Below are 27,965 nucleotides of genomic sequence, written 5' to 3'. Positions count from 1 at the left end.
AGGTCCTGTAGCCATGCTGAGGGATGCAGGCTTCATCGTGGCCACAATGAGAAGCCATGGGCAGGTCTGAGAAAAAGAGTTATATGATGAAATTCCAAATTCAGAAAGATCATTTTAGTTTTTGTGACTGGGCCTGAGTTTCCTTACTTATAAAATGACAAAATTGAGTCACACAATCTTTATGGACCAGTTCAGTCCTGAAATTCTCATATTTAAGTAATATTTTAAAACTCTGATTAATATTTGGATACAGAAATTTACAGATTTCTCATTTTGTCCCTAAATTTTAGTCTTTTGGAGTTTGTAAGCTAGGGTTTCTCTTTAATTTGAAGAGTCCATAGAAGTCAAGAATTCAGATCACTATTTTTCTGGACAAATCAAACTCTGTCCTATGAAAGTGTACAACAAAACCATGTATGAAGAGAAATGATAAAAAATATCTATTTCTGGAGAGTGAAGGGTACCCATGGACATTCAAAGCAAAAGAGAATGACTTGGAAAGGGCAATCCTGGGGTCTAATAGGAGGCTACTGTGATTGTTCTAGAGATGATGTGGGCTCAGACAAAGGCAGTGGTAATTGGAGGCAGAAAGAAGCAGGTGAATATGAAAACTATCCAGAAGTTTGACCTGGAGAGTGAATGTGTAGAATGGAGGAGAAATGCAGAATGCACACTGGTTCCAGGCTTGGGCAGTGGCTGGATCTTGATGCCTTTTCCCAGGATACTGAAGGAGGAGGGCAAGCCTGGTGTAATGCGCACAGTAAGACTAATGTGGCTCCCCGGACAGGGACAGAATAGATGAATGGAAACAATTTAATACCAAACTACATTATAAATGGATAATTGACTGTTCTTAGAAAGATTAAAGCCATTAGAATGATACCATAGCTAAGGGTTTAAAATGGGCATTCACTGGACAAAAACATTCCACCTACTCACAGCATCATTCTTGTGCTTAAGCTACATTGGCCATCTTGGAGGGAACAGAATAATCCAGGTATATAGCCACATGATAATGAAAAGCCTAATGAAAAACAAATAAAGCCAGCCTTGGCAATATGCCACAGGAAACATTGCTCTCAAGAAATTACTGAGTGCACATAGTAGAGCGTGGCTAAGAATATAAACAACTTCATTTTGAGAAAGCGTTATTATTTCCAGAAATGGACTAGTGTGGCATGAGCAGGATATGTAACACCATTCTGACTTTTATTCTTTGAGGGATTTTCCAAAGGAGTTACCTGGCCCTTAAAAGAAAACTTTGCCTATTTAAATGTTAGAGCACTATCAGATTTTCCACATGCTAAATTGACAGTCTACAATTTCAGCTCATGCAAAATATAGGACCTCATTTCTTTGTACAAACACAAAACACACCAGGATCCTACAGTCTGCAGCAGCTACCTGAATAGGTAATCCTGAAAACTTGATTTCAGTGTTTGAATACTGAAATGATTTGGACAATTAAATCCTTAAAGGCCACTGTTTTTCCTCTAAACCACCAATACTCTGTCTTCTCTCTCTTGGGTAAGGGAGAAGTCTTTCTGAAGAATTATAGGGAAGTTAGAAATTTTAAAACAAGGTATTAAATACATAAACTACTCTTTGGGTCAAATCTCCTAGCATACAAGATAATTACCAAACACTTTTGCAAAGTGAGTGAAAATTATGGAAAGCATAATGCAAATTGTGGGAATGTGCCAGAGGGGAAATGGTACTAATTAGGAAATGAAAAGAATAGTACTCGCTGTCCCCAATGACATGCTGTTAGAAATTTTCTATTTTCCCTCTTTCTATAACATATAGGGATAACAAAAATATGCCGGTACATCATTCATTCTTTTATCCAAACAGCAGAGGGCTTGGAGTCTAGAGACCTGCATTCAAATCATGACTGGGTAAACTTGGATGAATCATATATTCTTTCTAGGCTTCCTGGTCCTCACCCATAAAATGAAGCAGTTTCATGAATACATATTCAGTTCAAAAATGCTATAAGTTCAGTCATGTCTGATATTTTTTTATTTGGCTGGCTGGTACGTGGATCCGAACCTTTGACCTTGGTGTTATAACACCGCGCTCTAACCAACTGAGCTAACCACGTTTGACTTTTGACTAGTATCATTATAAATAAATATAGATAGTATATTTTGAAATTACATTTCAGTGTTTCAGAATTTTTAACCTAAAGTTAACTTTAAGAAGTGAGTCTCGGTACTATGAACTTACAAATATTTTTTGTAGTATCGTGGACTCTTGTAGCTTTTCAGAGAAAAAGCAAATGTTTCAAACCTTACAACTGTCTAACCATTTCTTACCCACACGGGTAACAGTTGCACCATCAAGGACAATAAACATTCCTTTTCTTTTTAGGGAGCTGAAATTTACTCTGACTTTATCATTTGCCTTTACTAAATGTTAGAGAATCTCATCTTAACTTCTTTTTCTCAAAGCTCAACACAAACGCTAGCTTTCTCCTTCCTCCACCCATTTTTCACGTGACTGCTGGATCAACGGTTTTCAGAACAGAGCTGCATTATGTCCGTCTTCTGTTTAAACACCCCCAGCACTGCACCCCCCTCCTGCTCACCTCCCCAGCACACCTGCTGTCTCTACTTCTTCATCTCCCATTTACTCCTCAACCCACCAAAATAAGCTTTTACCCTCCATCAACTCCGTAGAATTTCTCTGCCATGTGTTCAGAATAACCTCTTAATTGCCAAATCTAGTCGATTCTTTTTGTTTATTTATAATATTATTATTTTTTTACATTCTAAGATGTTGTGGAGCAGTTGGGGGGGAGGAGGAGAAGGGAAAGGGGGAGGAAATAGGTGGGGGGAAAGGAGGAAGGACAGGGACCATGGTTGAGGCCTGTGGCACTCCCCTCATTCCTGCAGGGGAGACCAGGGGGCTTCCATCAGTGGCTCAGTCATTGCTGGGCTGGATGCAGATGTCAAAGGGTGTGGCTGAAGCCCTTGGTGCCCCTCTGCCCTGGCTTAGGAGACCAGGGGCTTCCTGAAGTGGCTTGGTGGTTGTCACTGGGCCAGTTGCAGGTGTTGGGGGGTTGTGGCTGGAGCCCTTGGCCCCCACTACCCTGGCTCAGAAGCCCAGGGTGCTTCCTGTGGCAGCTTGGTAGTGGTTGTCACTAGGCTGGTTGTGGATGTCAGCGGGGGCATGGCTCAGGCCCCACGCTATCCCTGCTCCCTGGCTTGGGAGCCTTCTAGGTTTTACAGGTGTTCTTTGGTGATGTGAGACCTTTAGTAGTTAATATCAAACTTCGTCTCTGGTCTGTGGGTATTTTTATTTTTCCTTCAGTTCTGTGTTGGATTATTTGCTGTTTCCCCCACTTCATCTCTGCACTGGAACTAATTTGTTGTCCTTTGCTTACTTCTAAAATAGAGGAACTTCCTGTGGGGACCAGCACTTGAATCCTGTAGTTGAGCTAAATTGCTGCTTTGCTGCTGGTTCTCTGAGGAAGGCTTTTAGTGCAGCTTGGGTTTTAATTGTTGACCTTATTTGTATTTCTGGGTCTTGTGAGTTCTGGTACATCTGGGTTATGTGGAAACTCTGGTCTGGGCCTCAGACTTTTCAGCAAACTGCACCTTCTGCAGATCTGTATTCCTGACCAGTCTCCACTGAGTGGTCCTGCACTGATTGGATGGCAGATCAGCTGTCCATGCTGTGCCCCAGTGTTCCCCCGGTGGGCCTGTCTCCCCCACCACCTGTTCTCCAAACACATTCCATGGGATGGGCCATGTGCCAGTCCATTGCAATGACTCACCGGCCTTTGAGTGGCTCCTTTTTTTCAGTTGTTGTGGCTTCTCACTTCTGTGTGGATCCATGGGAACCCTGTTAGTGGTCTTGCTGGCTTGAGGGCCACCAAGGCCCTCTTCTCTCCTGCCGCCTCCAAGCAACTTCATCTGAAGGGCACAGCTGTGGCTTTTGCCAGCCCTTACACCTTGTGCTCACCAGCTCCAGACTTGCAGCGGCTGGGATTCAGAATGGTGGGAGCAGTCCTTTCTTTCTGTCATCGTGGCTTCTCCTGTCTTCGTGCACTCCATAGGTCTCTCCTCCTTTTCCCCTAAGCTCTAGTGGCCCCATCCTGGCTGTTGTTGCTTTTTAATAGTTGTAAATTGGTTGATTTGTGGGACAGAGTGACAATGGGGACTCTCTATTCCACCATCTTGACCAGAAGCCTTTTTTTTTTCACTCAAAGTAATTCACATATTTAATGTGAAAAAAGAGAAAACTATAAAGAGTAAACAGAGAAGAAAACCTATTTGGCCTTGGGTTTGGTGATGAGATTTTATGTGAAATACCAAAAGTGCAATTCATGACAGACCTCCTAGTTGATTCTTTTCTATCCTGGTTTCAAGTATTCACTGGCCACATGTGGCTCATGGCTATCATATTTGGACAACACAGTTACAGGGCATTTCCATCATCACAGAAAGTCCTATTCTACAGTTCTGCTGTACAGTCACAGACATTGAAACTGTCATCAAATCATACAGATGGGGCAAAAATGGGTCAGTAACGGAATCAAAACAGAGAATAAAAAGTACTCATGAATCATTCTCAGAATATAATTAATCATGTGTCTCTTAGTCAAAAGTTCATGAACATTGAATTTAGGATCTTTAGCAAATTCTCTTCTAATTTTTTAGTCTTCTAAACAAATTAGAAGCCTGTTCTACTTTTACTAGTATTCACTAGTATTTTATTATGGGTCTAGAAATCTATGCTATGAAAATGACAACTCTAACTGATAAATTTATAATTTTCTTAGCACTCTACCAGACACATTGCACAAGGTGTTTATGGAATGATAAGCAACAGATTAAGATGTTTATTTAATGACTTACTAAATTGATCAAAGGCCCAAGGTAGTGGTTTTAGAACAGCTGTTCTGTTACTGACAAGAAATGTCTCATCCAGGGGGTCTTTATTGCTTTCTTAAATCACAGAATGAAGAAAAAAATCACCTAATATTTTATGCACTGATAGCTAAAAGCTGAAGTCTCTCTGACCATGGGGAGAATATCTATGTACTGAATTTTTTCAGCTGTGATAAACTAATAAGATGACCAAATCAAACAAAAGAGTTTTCTATTTAACAATCCATTAGAAGTAGAACAGCTATTTTATTGAAATCATCTCCCAAAAATATCTGTACTGATGGCTCTGTCTCTCAGAACACCAGCTTGAAAAGTTCTCCTATTTTCTTAACTTTAATACTCTATCATATTCATTTAGAAACCTTTCTTTTATATTACATATTGTATAAAATGCTAGGGAAACATACTTAAGGACCATAGGGAACTGGTTTATTTTTAATATAAGCTTGAGTTGAATAATGTTATTTATTCTCTCTCTCCACTCAGTCCAAGACTGAAAAAATCAAGAGGATACTGTTGATTGGGGAAAATTGCTTTTGCTCTATAATTAACTAAATTAGATTGTTCTCGACAATTTGTGTGGCCTTGAATATTCAAAATAGAATAGCTGTATAATGGAGTGACACCAAGATCTTGCAAGCTTACACATGGAAAAACACACATTTTATTTTTAATATATTTTTTTACAGCATAAATAACATCATGGCATTAAATGTACATAATTTTCTTGGAATAACAATGCTACCTCTTCTATAAAAGCTTTGAGTCAATTTGATATCAATTTACAGGTAAACACAATGATGTCTTTCTGCATGATTATGATAATAGTTATTGTAATAAATAGCAGATTTATAATTCCGCTATCAGTGTTGAAACAAAGCTTTATTAAATTTGTCATATGGAAACATGAGTTACTATAAATGATCAGATAATGGATGCTGTGATCTTCCAATTTTAACTCCGTCTCCTATACTAATGAAATGGCAGTGGAAGAAAATTTTGTAGTACTTTTTTTTTTTTAACCTTTCTACCTTAATCCTCTATTTAAATATATTCTACCTACACAATGTAACTTCTTGTACATAACTAAACTTTCATGTTTTTAGCTTGTGAAGAAAGTTTTCCAAATTCTTCAGACCACATGAATTGCTGATTCAAATAAATGTTATATCACTAAGCAATAAGTTAGAGAGCATCTTATATATGCAAGTTATATATTTTATTAAAATTATATCTTAGATATTTCCTAAGTTTAGCATATAATAGGTAACACAATTACAATGAATTTTCTATCATCAGTTTTTTCTTCTTTATTTTTGAAACCTATTTCCCCTTTGAAACATCTGTTCTCAAGCTACAGAGAAAGAGAAAGAATTTAAGTAATCAGGTATTTGTTAAATTATTGAGCAGGTTTTGGTGATATCATAAATTATAATTATGATTCATTTGAGACATGGGTTCATGCCCACTTTAGAATTATGTGTATTTATAAAAGACTGCAAAGTCATTTACACAAGTAATATGTACTGTCCTTGGTCAAAAATTTCAAAACTGCAAAAGAGGGAGCCTATTTTTCATTGTAAAGGATGGTAATCTGCAGCTGCTTCAAGTGAGAAGAAAAGTTGGTGTAAACAAAACTTATTTGTATGCTCTTACTCTTCTCCAGAAAGCTTATGAATACCTACTGTCTTCTTTCAGTTTTGACACAAACAGAAGTTGGTGTAAGATAGTGTAAAGTAAATTACACAGTTACTGAGTTCTTATTCTGTGCCAGGCACTGTTCTCAGTGCCTTGCATATATTACCTTATTTAATTCTCACAACAATTCTATGAGGTGGGTACTTAATAACTTCCTCCTGCAGCTGGTAAGAGCCTTTCTTACAACTTACCCCCTACCACCTCCAGTGGGGCTAATATAGAAGAGAAAAGTTACAGTTAAAAAAAGTAATTAGACCTACACCATTTGTATTTTTACTTAAGCGCTATAGGAAATTCACATTTGAAAGCAAGTTTTCTGATGTATTTTATGTTTGATTTCACAACATTTAAGCATCAATGAATCCCCCCCTATAGAAAATAATTGGGAAAGCTGTCTGGCCTCTTCTTCCCTCCTCTGCTCCAGTCCTCTCTATTCACTGAATCATGGAATCAGGTTGGCAGGGACCTGGGGGTGGGGTAGGATGGGGTTTCTAGTCGAAATATTCCTAACTAACCATAAAGCTTTAACTTCTCTTTTGAAGTGTGGTGTCTAGCTGGGTTTACACCATCCCCAAAGGAATCGGGCAGATATTAAACGCTTTAAATGGTCTTTCCTAGCCGCCAAGTCTGAGCAGGGGGTGGGGCTGGGGCTTGGGGGACACCCACTGTGATGCAGGCTGAGTGTTACAGGAGAGCTATTAGGAGAACATGCCAAAAGCGGAGATGAAAGGAAAACAGTTAGCAGCTGTCCTGTGTCCTTTTCTAATTACAAGCTGTGAAGTTAAAAAAAAATTTCCTTGGGTAGGCTGTACATAATCTTGGCAGGTATTGGAGTTTTGTTCTTCTATCTAATATGCTGAACATTTCCCAGGGCCTCATAAGAGAAAGGTGTGCGGTGACAAGGTTAGTTTGGACACCCTGCTCTTAACAGAAAACGGATTGGCACCTTTATACAAGGGTACTTCAAAAAGTTCATGGAAAAGATGCTGCGAATGTTTCCATGAACTTTTTGAAGACCCCTCATACTTAGAGCAGGCTCCTCTTACGATCTCTCACTGGTGATACGGAGTTCCAAAAGGAGAAGCAAAATGAATTTCCAAACAGTTCTTCTTTGAGAAAAGCAAAAATAATATGTTGGGCATGTCCAACATAGCCACATGTAGTGAGGCAGGAAGAAGTGCCTAAACAGATTAATATTAACTACCAGCCATTAAGCACTGACTGTGTACCAGGTACCTTGCCCACCTTATTTATTTTCCTTACAACGATCTTGTAAGATAGGTGATACTGTCTTCATTCTATAGATGAAAAAACTGAGTCTCAGAGACATAAAACAAATTTATTCTTGTTCACCCAGTTAGTAGATGATGGATCTGGGAATAGTGTTTTACTCTGTCAGACTCTGATGCTGACGCTTTCTTTACTACAGAAAGAGAACCAAATATTAATTTAGTAGGAGAGATTTTTCTGGGTGGAGATTCCATCAAATGATGTGTGACATTGCCAAAAAGGAACTCCCATGACCCTATTCCACCCCTAATTCCCCAGCCTTACATATATATGACAGACCACTGGGAGTAATTGCCATAGTTTCTCCAACACATTTTACTTCAAATAAATTATTTACCTTCTGAAAGGTCAAGCAGTTCTCCTTCCAAGCTACCTTGGTGTAATCCAGGGCCAAGTATGTTAATAAAAGTAGACCAGGATGTTTCTAGCTAAAGCACCAAATAACTTTCTGTGTTCTCAGCTGGGACTAACGGGGATGTGGGAAATTACAGAATGGTTTTAGGTTGGCATCATAGATTCAGCTCTTCTGTAGAGCCTGGTCAACTGGGAAAATGAAGTTCTCAGGGTCATGGCCATGTTTGGGTAAATTTCCTTCAGGTCTCTTTTAAAGCTGGATTTAAGAGGGAGGATGTCAAGAAAGGAATTGAGGTGGAGGGTGTCTGAGAATGAACCAAGGACATTTGTGTCCCTCACGGAATATGTTCTGAATCTAGAGAAAAGAAAGTGAGTTGCAGTCCCCTGAGAGCTGTCCAGGCCGAGGAGCCTGTGATGGTAAAGGTGGGTAACTTAGCTCTCCGGGAACTGGTAGACCAGGCAAAAAGGCAACTCATTAATTCGTCAAAGAGACGGTTGTCCTCAAAGAACAGACGTCTGCAGATTTAAGGATACTGGGTCTCCTGTCATTGAGAACCATTCAGAAATAGCCAAATAAACTTAAGAGGAAAGGAGCAAAGGGGAGAAGAAAGGGAAAGAGAGAAGGAGAGAACGAGTCTGTTCTTAAGGGTGAAGATTTGTAGTGAAGGGAGTAGGGCTTCCAGATGAAGTACAGAAAATCAGATCTAACCAGCATCGTGTATTTTTATTTGCTTAGTCCAGCAGCCTTAGGGAGGAGGTCACTGAAAGCTGGAAATCAGCTGGCAGAGTCCAGTACAGATGTCCCACTGAGGCAGAAATTGTTTCTCATCCATTTATCTAACATGTGTTTGTTCAACTCATATTTTTTGAGCACTTACTTATTTTTGAGAAAGGCACTGGGCTGTGGTTCTGAGATACACTGAGAACAGGACAGACAAGGTTCATTCACTTTTAGAATTTGCGGTCTAGTGGGGAAAACAGGAAAATAAATGAATAAAAAATACAAATAATTATTTAGCAAAGTTTTATGAGTGTTTATTATATATCAGGCACTATGAAGTACTTTGCTTGTTGACTGCTCATGAAAACTTCTGAGACTGATACAATTATTACCCTTTTTTACAAATTAAGAATTAGAGGCACAGAGAAGTTGATAATTTACCCAAGGTCACATAGCTGGGACAGCTGCTACAAAGAAAATTAATAGAGTGTTGAGGTAAAACAAAACAAAACAAAACAAAAAGAGGGAGAGACCTCTGCTAGAAAGACTGGTCAGCGGTCAGGAAAGCCTCTCTGAGAAAGTAACACATAAATGAAGACTTGAGGGATTAGAAGGGCAACCCAACCATGAGAAGAGCCATTGGAAGAGTATTCCAGGCAGAAGTAATAGCAGACGCAAAGGTACTGAGGTGGGAAAAGCACCAGGCTGTGTTCTAGGAGCAGACATAGCCTACCAAGAACAAAAGCTAGTGACTGAGAGGGAAGAAGACCTTGGAGGGGAAAGCAGGGCACAGACAGTGCAGGGTCTTGCAGGCCTGTTAAGGACTTTGCTTTTATTCTAAGTGCAATTGGAAACATTAAAGGACATCAACTAATTTGCATCTTTGAATCATTCTGGCCATGGTGTGAAGAATGGATGGAAAAATGGAGAGATATAGAAGTGGAGCTCAACAACCAAAATTGAAACAGCAGCCTAGAGACATCAAAAATCGGAAGGAAATGTGATGAATGATGACCTTTTGGAGAACCATGGGGATTGGTCTCACTGGGGAGTCAAGTTTCCAAATGAGATATAATCTTTCATTTAAATGAAAGAGAAAAGCCAGAATAGTCTTTAAGAAGGGTCCTAAATTGATACAACTATGGACAAAGATTTAGCAGTGCCCATTAAAATGAAAACTTCCTACTCCATGGACCCAGCAATTCTATTTGTAGTTGTGGCAGACACTGTTGGTAGGCTGGTCCTTTTCTCCCATGCTACCTTCTACTTTGGATGCTGGGTAAGCTAAATGTCACAGCCTTCCCTGAAGCTATGGTTGGACATGTGATAGAAGTTGCCCATTGCTTTTGCCTTCCTGATGAAAAGGGAGAAATTCACCTGCTACCTTCCTGCGCTAATAAGAAAGTGGACTTCCCTCAGGATGACAGGGTAAACTGTTCAGACAAGGTGACAGAGATGGGTCCACAGTCCTTCCACTACCAATGATAGATATCTCCATTGGATATCTGGAGGCAGGCCAGCACAGGCTATTAGAGGAGTTAGTCCCTGCATAAGAAAAGTTTTTTAAAACTTTTCATCTTTTACATCTAAATTGCTCTGACCCCTGTTATCTATCAGTGAAAATAATGATGGCAACGTGTACCATGGCATGCAATAGAGGTCATGATGGGGGCAACCGGATGTTTACTGTTTATCTTAGACTGGAGTGTGACAACACAATGAATAGCAAGAAGGGATATTAGAAAGAATGAAAGTTACCAGAGCCAAGTTGGGGTGTATGTGTGTCAGTTTATAGCATTGTCTTGTCTCATTTTGACTTAAAATCATGAAAATCTCATAAAAAGATCACTTGAAGAAATTTCTTTCCTCTGGATTTTAGTTTCTTTCAACACTCATTGGATGTAGAATTATGAGAGTGTGCACAGGATTGACAGATTTTAAATCTGGGAGTGACTTTCAGCTTGTGATTGAAGATGACCAACATCCAGAGTTACGGTTCTATAGGAAGCACATTTTTACAAAAACCTGGTATTTTACAGAGAAATTTTTTACTTTTGAAATTTGCACACATTATAATGTTAATATAGCAGAAACAAAAAGAACTTCTGGGGGTATGTTAAGTGGCGTCAGTGTGAGGCTCTGCCCTGAACTCTTGAGATATCAAGGTTTGTGTTCAGGTCCTTTGTAACCTGGAATGCCTTTGGTGGGCAGTGAATGGTGATTACTCTATTGAAACAGTTGACTGATGGAATGTTCCTGACTTTTCCCCACATATATTTTTAGTTTTGGTTTTGGTCTTGAAGACATTTTTCTTGAGATGTCTTCAGGATAAAAACCATTTTTTCCCTATGAAAACTTTGTTTTGGCTTACTTCATTTTTGAAATCTGGTGGTGGGAAAACTTGCTCTCACCACAGCATGGGCATGAAGTGTGAGATGATCACCGTGGGCAGACAGACAGGAGGCTAACCCAACCCAGAGGTTAAACTGAAAGCTGAGCAAGATCATGACTGAGAAAAGTCCTTTGAGCTGTTTCAGGGCTGGTCAGCCCCAGCATTTGGTGTTGGGTTGAATATAAAGAGAAAACTCTTACAAGGCACACAAACATCCTTGTCCAAAGGACATCACGGTACATGATGCAAATGTATCCTAAAGGATACTCTCATTTTTTACACCATTTTCTTCACTGCATAGTATTAATCAACTTGAAAGAGTTATAGGAGAAAGAAAAGGGAAAGACCATTTCTCATCGCGAATGTTATTAAATGTCCCCTTTTCTAGTTTTTCAACTTAAAAAGTTCTGGGTTTTATTTCCAAAATATTCAACTGATACTAAACCCATTGTGAAGTCCTTCATATTTACTTAAATGGAGCATTATTAAAAATGAGCACATCTTGTCTAAGGTGAAAAGCAAACGTAGAATCTCTTGTTTCTTTCTGCTGTTAATATGTCCTTTTCTTTAATTAGACAGCAAACCTCTTAGGAGAAAAGATCATGCCTTAAGCATCTTTACATCTCTCCTAACACCCGTTTGCTAAATACTGAAAATGTAAAAGCTTGAATCTATGAATACGTAAGTAAAAACATGAAGCATAGATTTATAAAAACACAGTCTGAAGATCACTAAATTAAATGAGTGTGTTAGAAAAAGGATTAAAAAGTTTGAGCAGGAAATTCTAATATTCAGGATGCCTGATGTGTTTCTCTCCCTTAATTGAAGAAAAGATAAAGATGGAATTGCTGGTACATTGTAACACCAAAATGTTCTTAATTTTTTTCAGTTTTGCAAATTCTCATGATTTGATTTTCTTCCAAGACTGTCAGTTGAGACATCTGATAATCTAAAAGCATTCAGAGAATTCGGATCCCATATGGCTGAAAAATATTTCCTATCCAGTAGGAAAAAGAGAACATACTGTGAAAATAATACTAGTATATCCTTCGATTTGCATGTAGAAGGAGCACAAATGAATTTAGTTCATTAATCACGGTATGATGATTATAACAATCATCAGGATCAATTATAACAACCAAAATTTTAAAAATGCAATTCTTCATAATCATGCTGCATGATGAAAAATCAGTGTATTTCAAAGCAGCGATGTTTTGTCCAACAGAAGCAACATTCATTAGAAATGAGCACTAAATTAGGAGCACCGGCTTATCACTAATTAATTGTGTAAACCCGAAACAGTCATTTAACTTCCTTGTGCCTAATTTTCCCAACTAAGCAAGGAGACGGTTGGACAAGATGTTTCCTTCTAATACAGCATCTATTCTGGAGGTTCTGACAAGGAGTATATCTACTCATATACTCATATCGTCTGAAGAATAATTACTTCTCCTTGTTTTGAGGGAGAAGTCACTTTCTTCAAAGGAGCACTCAGTATTAGACACATCTACGTAATGTTGAGAGAGAAAGGGGACTTGGGTTCAGTCGGCTCATCTCACCAATTGAATTGGTAATAACAATGGTAATGACTGTTATTTACTGAGAGTTAACCGTGGGCCAGACAGATATTACTGTTACCATCATCCCCATTTTGCAGATGAGAAAACTGAGGCAGAGAGATAGCTAGTAACTTGACTGACTTCACACAGTGAGTGGCAGAGCTGCTGTGGCAACCGGCAGGGGCAGTAAAGTGGATGTTGGAATCAGACCCCCCTTCCCCTGCCAAGAGCATTTAGACAAGTGTCTTCCACCTGGAATTGCCTCACAGAGATATGATGCATGGAGCCTCTCTCTTCTAGCCCAGTGGTCCCCATTAACTCTCCTTCCCACAGTTTCTACCAAGGGATTGGGGATTAATAAAAAGAATAAGGAATTTGGAGCTCCTGGGCTCATGTTACAGCTCTGCTCTTTAATGGCAGTGTGACTCTAGGCCAGTGAATTTCTTTTTTTAATCTATAAAATGGAGATAATAATGACACCTACCTTTTAAGGGTGTGGTGACATAATGTTTATGAAGTTGCTTTATAAACTATAAAGTATAATTGCTAAAAATAAAGCATGCCTGCTAGGAACTACTTTTTAAAAAGCATACAGCACTGTAAATCTAGTTTCATGTTGTTTTTGCTGGAAATAGTCTGTTCTGAAAAAGGCAGCATGTGTGGTGGGGAAAAAATGCAGGTTTTATTCTTCACTCTGCCATTTACTTAACTTTGTGGTATTGGGCAAATCACTTAATCAGGTGTCCCCCAGGGCCCCATGCTCAAAGGGCCCTGCACTTGGTGTTCAGTGCTGTGTGGTTGCTGTCTTGAAATTCTTCATAATTTTTTCTTTGATTTTGAGTAAGTGAAGTCTGATGGGGCAATGGAGCATGTGCTGGGAGTCTGGCACCCTGGCTCATGTGAGGCCTTGCTTCCCACTGCTGCTCCAGGATGGGTTCTTGTGGAGAACCTCTTAAACCCTGGTGCCCTGGGTTCTGCCTGGCCTCCCCACTGGGCCCAGTCTTGGAGCTGCTGCCACTCTTCACTCCCAGCAGGGATCTAGGCACTGGCAGAAGGAGGGTTTGGGTTGGGCACTTACACCCCGTGGTACATTAGGGTGGGCGTGGTGTCACCCATCCCTACCCTGACAGCACCAAGGCACATCTGATGGGTGGCTGGCCAGAGGCCTCTCCTGATCCAGGTATCAAATATGTACTGGTGCAGACATTTGAAAATCCTTGGGTCTCCTGTCTGCCATGGGTTAAGTTGATGGGCCCCAGGGAAAGGCAGACACCTGGCTAGACTTCCCCAGACCCTGCCTGCAATGGTCACAGTGCTGCGCTGGTCAGGGGGTTGGTGGAGGGCCCACAGTGAGGCAGCTGTGCCCTGCATCAGGAGGCAGGGTCCAAGGTGCCTGTGAGGGTCCGCACTGTCCCTACAAGTATCTTGTGCCTGGCAGTGCTTGCTTGGCTGGCTTCATGTCTGGGGTGTTCTCCCTTAATCCATCCTTCCTGAGTTTGGCTTGTGTTTGTCTTTTCTGGCCAGCTCAAGGCATCCTTTGGATAAGAACCACAAAATAGGAATTACGTAATTTTGGTGATCCTGCAGAGACATTAAGTGCTCTATTATTTGCATTTAAAAGTGTATAAAAATGAATGGCAAAATTCATGCCAATAACATAAAATTTAATTTTTTCTTTACTTAGAATGTTAAATAGTAAGTAGAAAACACCAAGACAATCCAGAGAGAGACCACAAAAGAAAGGAAAAAGCTTTATATGTATTTTTAATGGCACTCTTTCCCTTAATTTTTGAATAAGGACTCCACAAATTGAGTAGCTGGTGATACTCCCAGGGTGCAAGCTTTGCGTAATCATCTGGTTCTTGCTTCATTCCACAGGTGTGTCTGCAGCAGCTCTGCTTACAGTTGGAAGCTCAGTTAGGGAGCATGGTGAGACCACCCTAAGAGTAGCTCTCTATCCAGTTATCTGTGGCTCTATCTTTACTTTCCAACTGAGTAGAAAAGGAGAAATGAGAGCCATTCCCTTGGAAACTATGGAGGTCATTTAACCTGAACAAAAATGATGCTTCATTGGACATTAACTAGACATAATTTCCATTTTTAGTTCTAGGGGTTAGCTTAAAAATTATGAGGACAATGAGAAACATTGCAACTTACCCGGACCTCTGGGGCTTCTTTATTCATCCACTCATTCATTCATTCACTCGTTCTTTCATTCACTTACACTATCATTTCACAACATTTACTGAGTGCTTACCATGCTGCACACAGTTTGTTAAGCATTGAGATTCAAAGGTGGTTAACACATTCTCTTTCCAAAAGGAGCTCAAAGTCAAGAGGGTGGAGTGAGATTGGGATGGGGCAGAAGACAGGCACATAAACAGGTTATTTTTTGATGCAGCAAGTACAATGATTATGGCTATACTGCATAAAGATTCCTGAAGTACACAGGCATGGATCAGAAAAGACATTTTGGGAAGGGTGGCATCTCTGCTACCTACTAAGTGATGAATAAAAGATACGGAAAACGGTAGAGGCAGGGAGAAGAGGGCATTGCGTGGATTGGTTACAGCATGATCAAAGGGACTGAGAAAAGAAACAGTGTAATGAGAGTGAAAACCAGCAAGCACTTTGCGGTAAATCAGGCTGGTGAAATAGGGAAGGAGGGACCAGGTAGTGAGCTGTGTAAACTATGAGGTGGGCTTCTTCTGGAGCTCTGGGTAGTCTGCAAATGGTTTTATGCCTGGCAAGGAGATGGTTGGATTTACAATTTAGAGAGAGCGGCTATTTGAAATGTAGATTTGAAGGGATAAAAATGGAGATTGGAAGCCCATTTAAGGAGCTCTTGCAGCAATAGCACAAGAGACAATGAAGGTCTAGAGGAGGAGAGTGGTAGTGGGAATGGCGTTGTATTGAAGAAATACTTCAGAGTTAACATGGGCTGGACTTGACTACTGATTACGTGCAGGTGTGAGTGGAGGGCGGGCATCAAGGATGACTGTCAAGTCTCCTGCTTGGGTGACTGATGGTTAAGGGGACAGGTGAGGAACAGGCTTCGGGAGGAGGTAGAGGTTTGGGAAGCGCACTGGGGAAGAATGATATTTTCTCCTTTGGACATAGTTAAGGGCCATTGGAACTGGAAGGAGGAGATAGCGGCAGGCAATTGGAGGAGGTTGAAGTTTGGGGAGAGGTTCGGGCTGGAGCTGTGGATTTGAGGATAAACAGAGCCTGGGTGGTAGCTGTAAGTGAGATGAATGAAAGCATCCACGGAGAAGAACGGAGTAACACCATGAGAGAAGAAAGAGAGAGGAGAAGGTAATGAGGAACAGAGGAGGGGCCTGTTGTCTCAGAAGCCAAGAGGGTAAAGAATTTCACAAATAAGGACATAAATCAGCTGTTAAGTGTGGCAGAGAAGTCCTAAGAAAAGTGGAAAAGTCCTTTTGATTTGGTAATATAGAGCAGCTCAGGAAGGATCACAGGAGGAGTCTTTCTAGGGGAACTGTGGGGACAAAAGGCAGATCAAAGAGGACTGTGAATTAGGAGGGGAGACAGTGAATGCAGACCACCGTGGTGAGAATGAATGAGCAAGGGAGGAGAAAATCTGCAGCACAGCCAGGGAAGGAACAGGATCAAAGGACAGTTGATAGATTTTCTTCCTCTTTATTCCCACTCTTAAGAACAGGAGACACTTAAGTGAGTTTACAGGCAGAAGGGAAAGGACTAGTGGAGAGAGAGTAGGAGGAACAGGAGGGAAAGGAAAACTGACGGAGGTGGGAGGAGCAGCCTCGCGTGAGATGAAGGCTGGAGGAAGGCGGCGGGGAGGGGAGGGCACGCAGAATCCTACTTCTGCCGTCCTTGGCATGTGTTAGTTCCTCAAGCTGAGTTCAACGCCACTGTCTCCATTCCTGAAACTGACTGTGCTGAGTGAGCTTTCTACAGATTCACTTTATTTAACTACATACTTTGTATGGCAATTCTTTTTCTTGGGGGCTCCTGTAAAAATTCCCTGCTAAGGATTCCCCAGGTCTCTAACCTTACCTTCACATCCCTCAATCCTACAAGATTCCTGGCTGTTCTGAGTAGTTTGAGGTTACCCATCATAAACGCCTGTAGTGTCTCTCCTTTCTATCTCAATTTCTTATGTGTTTGCCTTGCTCTCAATTTTTTTCCTGCAATATTCAAAATTCTGCTGATCTTTCAAGATCCAATTCAAGTGTTATATCTTATCTATGTTTTGCTTTCATATTACATATACATTTTAAAATTATTTTATGTCTTTTATGTTTTCTTATAAGCTACTTTAAATACTTTTTAGAACGAGGAAGGGATTCCACCAACCAACCAATCAATCATCATGATGCCTTTTCTTGTCTCTTCTTTATATCTTGGTTTTTATATCATTCTCCTATGAAACTCTTAAATCCCTTAAAGGAAGTAGATGTTTTTTGCACCTATTCTAGCAGTGACAGTGCATTGTACATAATACCTCCCTCTATAATTAATAGATTGTAAGTTCCTGGAGGACAGGAATCTGGATAGATAGGTAGATAGATAGAGAGGAATATGTAGGCACAGGCATATTTATATTCTCTAAAGTACACACATTTATTATTACACATTTATTTGCTAGCAATTGAGGAAATGCAAAAATAAATAAAACAAAACATGGTCTCTGTCTTCTAAGGGTGCAAAATCCAGTGGGATATTCTAATATGTATGTTACACCAGTACGTAAACCCTAGTAACTACTAGGAATGGGGTATGAATAGGATTCTAACAGGCAGCAGGCACAGCATGAGCAAAAGCACAGGTCTGTGACAGGCCATGGCTAGGAGAGAGGGCAGCCTGGTGAGAGGATGAGACCGGAAACATAGTCTGGAACCAGAGATGTGAGGGCTTGAATGACATGCTGATGAAATTGAACTTTACCATGTGGGAAACTTGGGTGCCCTCAATACCTTTAAGGCAGAAGATATTGTTAGCTATGCATTTTTTTTTTTAAACCCTGACAGTGAGACGGAGGGTGAATTTGAAAAGAATGAGTTTGGAGGTAGGTAGATCCATGAGGAGGCTTTTGCAACAGTGTAGGTGAAAGATGACCAAATGAGAGCAATTTCGTTACAGATTAGGTACCGAGTGTGTACACGTGTGTGTACGTGTGTTGGGGAGGATGGGAGTGGTTGTGAGCAAGTTTAAGTGCCCAGAAATTATATGCTGATCTTACTTTTTAAAAGACATTACATGTTAAACACTAATAATGACTATAATTTATTACATATCCTGTAATATGTTTCCTTAGATCAGCCCCAGGCGATATTCATATCTTTCTTCTTCACCACTTATTATCCTCTAGGCCTGATTTTGACATTTTCTTCTATACGGTCAGGTGTTCTTCCCTTATTATTTCAGGTCTTAACTTCTGAGCACCCTATGAGCCCCTACATCCCTTAGGGCAAGATTCATGTTAACAGGCATTGTTTATACTTTTCATGGTGCTTGGTAGAGGGTTAGGCAAATAGTGGGTACCAAATAAATACTTGTTGAATTGAATGGTATTACCTGGGGCTACCTGAAAGTTGTATGTCCTCTTACTCCTTGGCCTTTGCAATGCTGTTCTCTATACCTGGAATCCTTTCTCTCTCTCTTCAACCCCCACCCCCACTCCCACTAGCTTTAGCTAGTTTTGACTTGCTAGTTCTATTTATCCCAGCCTCCAGGAATTGCTGCTCAATGGCGCTGCACTGGGTTAGGTACTTCCGTTAAGAAATCCATACAATTGCCTACTTGCTTATTTATTTCTCTGTTAGCCCCATAAAGGCAGACTGCCTTTTGGTAATTTGCTCAGTATTTTATCTCCAGCTTGAGTGCATCACCTGACATACAGTGGATGCTCAGTAGATGTCTGTTAAATGAATGTGGCTTTGTGTTTTTTTAATTGTAAACCTAAACATTTTGAAATTTGAATCTTCAAGTATATGGACACAAAACCCTAGATCCATCTAGAGGAACAAGTAATGGAAGACCATTTAGAAAAGTATTTTATTCTTTATGCTCTTAAACTAAGTAAAAATTAAAGTAGCTATTTTTATATTTTTGAGGAATTTCGTGCAATTAAAACTCTGGAGGAGAACACTAAGATGGTCCAAACTTCATCTTTCTATCCTGTCCACCCCCAAGCATGCAAAATATCTGCTTGGATGCCTGTTTTCTCATGTCTGCACATTACATCTTTAGTTTGCAAATTCCTGGGGCAGGAACAGTAAATATCTCAGAATTAAAAAGCAAATGTGACAGTAAAAACAATGCAAAAAAATCCAAAAGCCAAATTCCACTTTAGAAAGTCCTAAGGGATATTGATTTAGTGTTTTGCAGACAATCCAAGGTCACAAGCAACACAAATATCCTTGCTCTGGGACATTTATTTTAATCATACAACAGAATTTTACTTCCTACTGCCTAGTATCATAATATACACTAGAGACTGAGGTGTTAAGAAAATCAGGCATGGTCCTTGTTCTCATAGAATTTATAGTCTAGGAGTGAAAAAAATGGTGGTGACCTGATTTTAAAGAGGTTGATTAGCTCAAGACTCAATTTTGGAATTGGTCTCCAAGAAAGTAAGTGGTTTCTAGGAATACAGCTCTGCACAAACAAATACATATCCCCAGGAGAGGCTGTGACATGAAGTGAGGAATTCTCCCTGCACATCCTTTACCTGGAGTCTCTGCAATGGCTCAGATCTTTACTTCAGTACAAGAACTCACTGTTACCATCTGCGGATGATTTTTTTCCCAACAGGCTCTAAAAGAGGATCAATTACTGCCAGCAGCCCAATTTCCCAGATAAGGATATTTCTCATTTTTCTAGTATCTCCACAACCAAAGTCTACCATGTTTTCTTCAGCATCATCAACTACCATCATGGTGTAATGGAAAAAAAATCCTGGAATGGCTAAAAAGGCCTGGATTAGAAGTACTCATAGTTGAAATTCCACTATGTCACCAAAAGAAAACTTTGGAAGTGACTGAGAATCTACAAGGTCCTTGTTGAAATCTAAGCTTAGGACAAGGGTCAGAAGATTCTTGTCTTTCTACAACTGAGGGGCTGAAAGCCACGTAAGCTTCTAAATAATATTTTGCATTTCATCTTAGTAGATAATATTTTAAAACAGCTAAGCCCATGTAATTTTACAACAGAAATAATATTTATGTTAAAGTTGGGCAAGAAGTGCCTTAAAAGTTGATGCCAGTTTTCAAAGGTGTCTTTTGTTGTTCAAATATGATTACTAATTGCTAATAATAGAATCATAATTTATATTGTGTAGAGCATTTTTCCCTTTAGATTCCAGTTACATTATCTTATTGGACAGTAAAGGCTGGTAGGTTAACTGACTTGGCCCCGACTATCTTGAGAGTAATTGTTAGAGCAAGAACAGTGATCCAGATATTTGCTCTTGCTGTAATGTTTCCCCTCCCCACCCCACAACATCAGAATGATGGATGAAGGATGGATGCTGCAGCTAATTAAAATAAACTCAGGATATAAAAATAAATTAATATAGTAAAAATAAATTAATAGTAAATATAAAATTAATAAAATAATAAAATTATAATATTAAAATAATATAAAATTATAATATAATTAATAAATAAATTAAATATAAAAATAAATTTAATACATAGTGAACAGAAACCCCATCACCCCACTTTTGCACCAGTGTCTCAGGTGCCATTTCTTATTTTTGAAGGGTAGCTGCTACACCCTCAATATCTGGGTAACAGTGCTCTATAAAAGTGATGAGACTGACATGCTCCTGCACAGAGAAGCCAACTGGACTGCCAGATGATTAACAGGGACCTCCACCATGCTGCTTTAGACTTATAAATGAAATGCAAATTAAAATGTTAACTAATAAGTCCTTGACATCCCATAACTTCGCAAGGACTGTCTTCGGGGATATCTATTTCTACAGAAAGAACACCTTTTTCTATATTAGACCAAAGTATGTGATAATGAAAACAGAAATGCCTTATGCAATCTTAATAATCTCTATACTCAGAGGGTTCAGCGGAAGCTAGTAACTAAAACAGATTAGCTTTGCATCCAGACTGAGCCAGCAAGCAACCACCAGGCCTCGTTTGCAGACTGGAACACTTGAGTGAGCTGTGACACAGGCTCACCTGTAGGTTAGCCACAATCTTCCTGTGACTGAGTTTCTTCCTCTGTGAGGCTGAAATAAAGGGATGAACTCCTGCAAGAAAGTACTCCTAGAAAGACACGAGGAGGTCTGAGTAGATAAATAACACAGATATCTAGAGAACAGAAGTGATAGAGGAAGAGAGAAATAAAAACACATGATTAGAAAAAAAATTTAAACCATGAAGACATTAAACTTAACTCAGACTTTAAGATCCTGGATATCTCTCTCTGTCTCTCTCTCTCTGTCTCTCTCTCTCTGTCTCTGTCTCTCTTTATCATTGACACGTTCCCCAGGCCTCCTAGGAAGAATAGAGAGAATAAACAGGTTCATTCCCTTACAGATGAGAGATATGAGGCTCAAAGTATCTTGTCCTAGTAACACAGCCAAACAACTGCAAGAGCAGCAGCTATGATCCTTATGACTTTCACTCCAATAATTTTTTTCCAACTGAACCATCATGATAAGTCAATTCTGAAATAGCTATAGTAGACCCACCTTGTGAAGATAAACAAATATGACAGAAAGCGCACTTTGTACAAACTTCCATGCAATGACTACATTGGATTTTAGCCTGTGGTCCAGTCCTCTATCTCTTCAACTAGCCTGTGTGCCTTTAGGATAGAAACTGTCTATCCACCTAATGTCCCTAGTGTTTAGCACAGTAACTAACTTATAGTAGTCAATAAATACTGGAAGAATGAATAAATGAATGAATGAAAGCATGAATCACTCTGAAAAAGTTGCCATTTGGAATTGGGGCTCTGAGAAAAAAAGGCAGGGTTCATGCAAAAGAATATAGAGTAATGTTAGCAATCATGTTCATTGAGCTAGGTACTAAGATTAGGAAAAACAGTAGATTAGAGACAGTAAGACAGATGACACATAGAAAAAGAAGGTAGTGTTTGTTTTGTTTTGTTTTGCTTTTAAGGTTGATGATTTTATTTATAAACCCAGGATTTGAACTTAAAAGAGAACAGGTAGGAAAGTAGGTGACTGGAGAAATTGTCCTGAGGAAAAGTAGGAAACAGAGTCTAGAACATAAAAATGGGACATGGAAAAAATCATAAAGATGTTTGCTAGGGAAAAGGGAAAAGAGAAAAGAATAAACTTGCAGTAGGACATTCTATGGACATACTACAGTTCTTGTCCAGGGGATTTCAGAAGCTGAGAGAGCACAGATGAGAACCTAGAGTCATGGAATGTACAAAAAAGAAGGGGAGGTCAGACACATGGCACTGAACACCCAGGGAAAGAGAGACAAAGGGAAGAATATGGCCTCAAAGAGGTCATTTCTGTCACTGAGCAAGAAATGCCTTCTGTTATGCAGGTAGAATTCAAGGTTAAACCGTGAACTGGTGGTCTATCTTTAGCTTCCTCCTCTGCTCACTTTGATACTTGGCCAGGAAACTTACTGGACTGTAGTATTTTCCCAAGATCTGGACTTTTCTTGGCTGTTTTTCAACCATCAGAACTTGCCCAGCCTTATTCTCTCAAGACACCTTGGTTCATCAAGTAAAGTAATTCTTACTGCAGGCTTGGGAGGCTAATGGTTACTTTGCCTATTACAGAAAAGGGCAGTGCAGTTAGCATAAAGTAAATAAATGGATGGGCTTTTGCTGCATGCCAGGCCCTGAGCTAGATGCAGCAGAGTATGGTGGAATAGCACATGGGCTTTGGAGGCAGATGCATCAAAGACAGAGGTCTAATCCACAGTTTCCGAGCTACATGCCTGGTTATCTCCTGTGGACCTTGGACTCTTCATCTGTAAGATTGAAGAATAATTTCTTCATCCTCTGTTTCCTTTCCTATGAAACATAGATAATGTTGTCTCCTTTGCAGAATTGTTTTTAGGATTCAAAGTATGTATAAATGATAATAATACTATTTGCCATTTATTCATTTATCCTCATTTTTTAAAAGGAGAAGCTGAGGCATAGAGAGGTAAGGGGGCATGACTAAGGTCATCCATCTGGGAAGTTCCAGAGCCAGCATTTAAATTCAGCAGTTGTCTTCATGTTCTTAACCAACACACTAAGTCATCTAGTTGGACAGAGGCTTTTATCCACAGCCCCTAACAGTGGTGAAACACTTCGATGGAAACAACCGCATCTAATTCTTGCAGCACTTCTGTGCAGTTCTGTCATTTCCGCTTTAAGATGAGGAAAGAAAAGGCCAGAGAAGGTAACTCTGGCCAAAACACAACATCAGCTTGGAGAAGGTAATGTCGACTAAAACTCAAGTAGCTAATTAGTGACAGTACTTGAAATCGAATGCAGGATGTAATGAGTTATATCCATAAATATAAATATAAATATAAGAAAGAGAGCCAGCCCTGGGTGCAGAGAAGGCGCCCACATCTTTACTAGTTATCTAGATGGTATTTTTGCATTGCTTTTAAGGTTTTCTGACAGCAAAACTGAAACCTGGCTAGGTGTCCTCAGACAGATGAGAAACTGACAGTGGAGGCATGAGTTGGGTAAGTAGATTTGAACTCCTTCCTGCAGGAGTATGGTCAATTATCTCTCACTGAGTGGAGCTATCAGTGCAGGGTAAAACAAACGAGATTTTAAGAAGGTGCAAAATTGCCACTATAAAATCAGATAAGCCTACTGCAGTTTGGGAAAAAAATTCTATCATAGAAATATATCCTGCCTAATATCAGAGGGAGCCAAGAAAGCATGCCAAGAGTTTCTTGGATGAAAACTGACATATTCTGCTGTGGAGACAGAAGTGGAAGGAAGCACCGATTGGAGAATTATATTATGAAGAATTCTAAATTATTTATCTTCATTCTTGGTCATTTATTCATTTACCCTTATAATGCTCATTTCTTCTGTGCCATGGGGTCGAGCTTAAAAGCTAAGAATGAAAATTCACTTTGTTTTTATACATTATTATGAAGCAGAAAGTTTCTCCCTTCCTTGGTTTGAAAAATGAAAGCTTTCTGAGAAACATTAGAACATTAAAATGTTCTTTCAGAAAGACAGGTTTTGTCATTAATAAGGATGCTTAATTTATCTGAGAGTGTTATGAATTTTTACTTTTTTTTTTTTTGGCAACTTCCTGCAACTTGAATATATCTTGGAAAAAACTGATAAAAACAATTAAAATTAAAATTGCCATTGCTTCACTGTATTGATTACCCCGTTATGCTTCTTTCTAGACTTGACTCAGGCACCTCCTTCCCCAGGAAGCCTTTTCTACCTTCCGTTCTAATTAAGATGTCCTTCCTCTGTGCTCCAGAACATTCTGCACAAACCACTATCCATCGCTGCCCTTAGCACACCGCATCAAAGCTATCTGCCTGCACATCTGTGCCCCTGGAAGACGATCAGGAATATGACCACATCTTATATTCTCTGGGTATCCTCGGCATCTGGCACATAGCCAGGACTCAGAAAATATTTACCAAATAGAACTGAATTTTAAAATGACAACTGACCGCAGAATGGCAGAATGCTCCTTCCACCCACACAAAATTGACTATTTTAAATTTATCAATTATATTAAGAATGTCATTTTCTAGTGGTATCAAAGACTTGCAGAGTTAAAGAAAAAGAGAGTCTCATTTCCCAGGTCCTCCCTATTTGACTTATATAACATTAAAAAAGTATTTTAAAAAGTATCATTTCTATTTCTCAGGCTTGAAGGATACTTTTGTTAGTGTCCTCATAGCTTTCTATTTTGGCTCTGAATCCAGAGATGTGAAAGAGGCTTGACTCAGCTGTCGCTTAATATTGCACAAGCCTGAGAGAGAAGACTATTATATAAGCTAATGTGTATTTTAAGGTTTTTTTTTTTTTCCCCATAGCCAATATCTAAATGCCACCTTCCAACCTTATGAAAGTACTGAAACCCAGTGTGTGGGAAAGTAAGGTCCCCTACTTGCTCTATATTCCTTATAAGTATAAAAAAATAAAAGCAGTTGATTAAGGGTTAGCAATTTTCTTTTCTTTCTTTACACGTACTTGTAATTCATTTAATGCAGGAAGTGGGCTGAGTTTTCTTGTTCTTTCCAATTCAACTGTCAGGGAGCTTTCTTGCCAGCCTGCTATGGTAACCACGGAAACAGGATGATGGTGGCAATAATATGATCTCATGTGCCTTGTGTCAATAGCATCAGACCATCACGCTTGAGGATAATTTTGACAATAAGTTTCAGTTACAGATTCAGGATTTATTAGCATTTGGTTGATTGATAGGAGATACTGAGCAATTATAGCCCTAAATTGCTGATAAAAACATGTTCATAAAGGTTAGTATTTTTCCCTAGATGATATCTTATATGACATCCTAAAATTTGTCAGGTGCTTTCATATAATTTGTATACTTTAATTGTCATTGGGCAGGACAGATATTGTTAGCCCCATTTTACAGAAAAAGAAATAAAGGCTTGTGCAATGTGCTTATGTAAGCTAGCAAGGCAACTCCACAGGGGAGCTAAAACTTCTACTTGGGGCTCTGGCATCAAAATTACAACCCTTTCCTTATGCCCATGTTAAGAATTGATAGGTATTAGGAAAGTGTTCTTAGATGCACAAGTTAGACCCTGGAATGTCTAAATTAAAATAACTTAAATGTATCTGTGGTAAATAACAAGTACTACTTGAGAATGCTAGTATTTTATATTTGTGTGATGGTTTACACTTTTCATATCTCCCACGACAACCACTTCTTAAGGTTTCTCTGATACTATATGCATAAATAGATGCTTCTGCTCTTTCTCTCATTTATCATAGTGTTGTATTTTTTTTGTTGTTATTAGTTGCATATATTTTCCCACTGTGAACTCTTTGAAGGCAGGAATCAGGTTATTAATTCTTGGTAAGTCCCTGTTCCTGGCACAGAACCTGGTAAACCATAAACGCTTGCTGCTTGCTAAACTGAACTCATCTGACACCCACATAACGCCACAGGGTAGGGACAGCAGGCATTATGATCCACCATTTTAAGAATGAGCAAATAGAGGTCACATACATATCACAGGAAATGTAATTCTCCCTATTCCCAGCCATGTACTCTTTCCATTGCATCCTCTTTGCTTTATTCATTCATTTATTTCTCCTTTCAGTCTTTCATTCATTCACCAAACATTTATTAGTTGCTCTTTATATATCAAGCACGGTTCTAGATGCTGGAATACAGAGATAAATAAAACGCAGTCCTCACCACCAGTAGGCTCACAGTTACTGCATGTAATTTTCTGCCTAAGCAAGTAGGTAAATTAAATCTTATATGGAACCTTGAGTATGAATTAGACTACTATTTCCCAACTTAAGTTGAGCTTTTAAAATAAGTATCTTCAGAATATGTTTTAAGTCCCCTTCAACACAAGATTTCAGAACTAGACAAGTCTTGAGACATCACTAATATAGTGTGACTACTAATTCTGTGTCCTAAATGTTTTCTTGAGTGTGAAATTAGCATTTTCAACTTCCCACAGAATCCTCACATTTAACATCTCTGAAATGAAACCCAATATCTGACCTAAACAAATGGGGTGGAGCAGAAAAAAGGCAAAGTCAGGTTAGACTCCTGACTTTGCCATATGATTTGTTACCTTGGTCCTGACTCTAACATTTTAAATGACCTTGGGTCAGTTATTTACACTCTCTAGGTGTTTCTTCATTTGAACCTGGCACAAAACAATGTTCAAAACACTTCTTGAATTAATGGATTCATGAATAAGTTAGCAAAGATGATGAAAAATGTAAACATAAAATAGCGATACCTGAAACAGCTGTAGCTTGAGGAGGTACTCAATAAATATTTTTTAAATGAATGAATGGGCTAAATAGATATGGTTAGATCCCCTTTCTTGAAACACACTAAATCACCAAGACAGAACTTCTGAATTATCTTCATTTCTCTTTCCTCAAACTCCACACTATGAAGTCAAGTTTATTGCACCTCTTCAATGTCTTGGACCTGTGCCTTTCTCTTCATCCAATGTCATGGTTTGGTCCAGCACCCACTCTTTCTCACATAGACTCTCGTAGGGGGCCCTTGACTGAACATCCTCTCTTTCTAGGCTCTCCTATTCCAAGTTATTGTCCAAAGTGATATTTTTAAAGCATAACGAAGATTGTATAACTCTTCTGGACAGAAATTTTGTATTAGTTTTCATATTCTAATTAAGAAACTTTTAAAAATGGAAATCAAGATCCTTCAAAAGGTGATCTTTAGTTATACCAATAGTCATTCCCTTCCATACACTCTAAGTTTTAGCTTTCCAATCCTCTAAACACACTTTTGAACTTCTAAGTTTTTTGCTTTTATTTCTAGTTGGTAGAGTAATAATAACTTTGTAATACTTTGCACAACACTTTGCAATTTGTAAAGAATTCACATACCCATACATATATATTGAAATTTCACAGTAACCTGATAGTAGGCAGATAAGGTTGGATATCTTAAGATATCACTTCCATTTCACTGATTAGGAAACTGAAAATCAAAGAGGTTAAGTGATTCCAGTTCTCATAACCTTTATTAGAATTGTGTTGGAGAAAATATTTCTGTCTATGATGACTGCTGAATAGCGGACACTTAAAATCTTTAAAATAACAACTGTGACTTCAAAATGTTAATGACTGACATTTGTTCAGCTTTTTGGCACAGAGGCTAATAATGATGGCTCTGAAGCTAACCTGCTGGCTCTACTATTTCCTAGCTGGTGGCCTTGGATAAGTTATTTAATCTCTCTGTCTTTCAATTTCCTCATCATTAAAATGGGGATAGTAGTGGTCTCTACTGCATAGGACTGCTGTAAGAGTTAAGTGAGTTTCATGTGTGTAAGGTGCTACAATAATAGCTGACACATAGTAAGTGCTCCTAAATGTTATTGTTACCC

The 27,965-nt window shown here is 39.2% G+C and overlaps 1 protein-coding gene across 15 annotated transcripts in view; it reads right to left on the bottom strand.

Moving 5' to 3' along the window:
• ANKS1B (ankyrin repeat and sterile alpha motif domain containing 1B) overlaps nucleotides 1–27,965 on the bottom strand; it is a 1,093,604-nt gene that overhangs the window by 319,855 nt on the left and 745,784 nt on the right. The gene's annotated exons all lie outside the window — the stretch shown is intronic.

Source organism: Cynocephalus volans, chromosome 12 (genome assembly GCF_027409185.1).
Source record: "Cynocephalus volans isolate mCynVol1 chromosome 12, mCynVol1.pri, whole genome shotgun sequence".
In the NCBI taxonomy this organism is placed as follows: domain Eukaryota; kingdom Metazoa; phylum Chordata; class Mammalia; order Dermoptera; family Cynocephalidae; genus Cynocephalus; species Cynocephalus volans.
The sequence above is the reverse complement of the archived record's forward strand: the minus strand, read 5'-3'. Positions and strand labels throughout refer to the sequence as shown.